The sequence below is a fragment of the Mesitornis unicolor genome, unplaced genomic scaffold (assembly GCF_000695765.1).
Source record: "Mesitornis unicolor isolate BGI_N332 unplaced genomic scaffold, ASM69576v1 scaffold25746, whole genome shotgun sequence".
In the NCBI taxonomy this organism is placed as follows: Eukaryota; Metazoa; Chordata; class Aves; order Mesitornithiformes; family Mesitornithidae; genus Mesitornis; species Mesitornis unicolor.
The window spans coordinates 23,715-25,411 of NW_010190690.1; positions in this window are offsets into that span (position 1 = coordinate 23,715).

Below are 1,697 nucleotides of genomic sequence, written 5' to 3' on the forward strand. Positions count from 1 at the left end.
GGAAACAGTTCTTGTCTGTACTTCCCACCCTGCTCTCTGTCCACTTCAGGCCTCAGGAGGACGTCTCTGAGGGAAATGTTACTGCCAAAGGCGGGGTGTTTCTTGAGTGAATGCTCCTGATGATCAGAAACCTCTGACCCAACATTTTTCAAACAGGTCCCTACCTGACTGCTGAAGAATCCTTTACTTTTCTTTTTTTCTTACATAAAATGTGGGGAACCTTCACACATGGAGGCTGCTACCATGCTAAGTGCTTCTGATAATTGAGCCATTTGTTTAAGTGCCTAAAGAGTACTTCCACAGCAGACTTCAGGTGTGCAGGTTTGACGATGAAGGCCTTGAATTCTTCATTACAGGCATCCAAGTGCTCCTTGAAAAAGCAGCGGGCTGGACGGGGAGACAGCCCTGTTGTAATGGTCTTTGAAAGAACAAGATGCTGCAGTTCGTGATCCTGAACTCGTGTCTGTCCCTCACGAGGAGAAGGCTGAGTCCTGCCAGCTTCCCCTGCTGACCTGCCCTCCATCGCTGCGGTGGCTTTGGTGCAGCTCTTGGTGGGCATGAGGAGGTTTGGGCTCACGAGCAGCAGGCTCTGCCCTGGCTGAGGATTGGGATTAGCGCAGGTCGAGTCTCAGACCTGTCCTCAGTGGCAGATCAATGCCTTTGGCCTCCCTGTTCTCCCATCCCCTTCATTGCTGGGCCACAGCCTTGGCACCCTTGGCAAACCCGGTGTCTGCATCCCGATTGCTGGCTCTGATCTCCTAGGAGAGGGCAGGCTGCGTTTGTCCAGTTTTCTCATAACTCAGATGTGCTTCCAGGGAGGTGCCTGCGTTTACTTCATTCATGTTCAGAAAAGGCCGCTGAGCGACTGAGCGTGTGGCTCTGCACCAGCTGCTCTTGCTCTTTGCTGCTGCGCCCCAGACAGGCGCCCGTCACCTCGCTTCGGTCAGGGCTGGTAACAGAGCTCGTTCTCCGTCCCAGCTGGAGAGATGCGATCCAGTCTGAACCAGGGCCTCCTTGTCCACTTGTCCTCTGGCCACACTGCTCGAGTTTTATCCAGTCCAGCCAGTATGAGAAAAGCGACTTGATTATCCACCAAGAGATGCTTTGATTTCTCCCCTCCGTTCTTCCCATTTCTCCATCTGGAGTGAAACCCAGTGAATTCAGTAATTGCTCCTTCCCTTCTTTACACCAGGAGGAGTCTGCTGGGCCCTCTGCCAGCTGCTGACACAGTGGGGAGATGGGTGCAGGAAGGAGCCTTTGCCAAAACCCAACTGTCTGCGCTAACCCCGTCCCCTGTGGGAGTTCAAGCCCAAACAGATTTGGGCCGTTTGCCCTGAGAGCGTGGCTGTTGGTGGGAGAGGAGGGGTGCAGGACACGGCCGTTGCGGTCAGGTCCTGGGTGGGCGTGGGCAGCCGGGAACAAGGGGAGCAGCTCCGTGCGGGAAGGGCAGACTGGGCAGCAGTCTCGGGGGAGAACAGGGAGAGATGAGGGCAAGGGAGGGAGCAGGGCTTCAGGGGAAATCTGAGGTTTGTAGCAATGGGAGGGACTGGTATGGGACACGGCTGGAACTGGGCTGGCTCTGCCCTGATGGGGGGAGCGTGCCCCGCGTGGCCTTGCCACGTCCCTAAAGCACTTCATAACCCTTCGTGCTTGCAACCTCGTGCCAGCACGGCCCTGCCATGCTGTGGGAGCTGCTG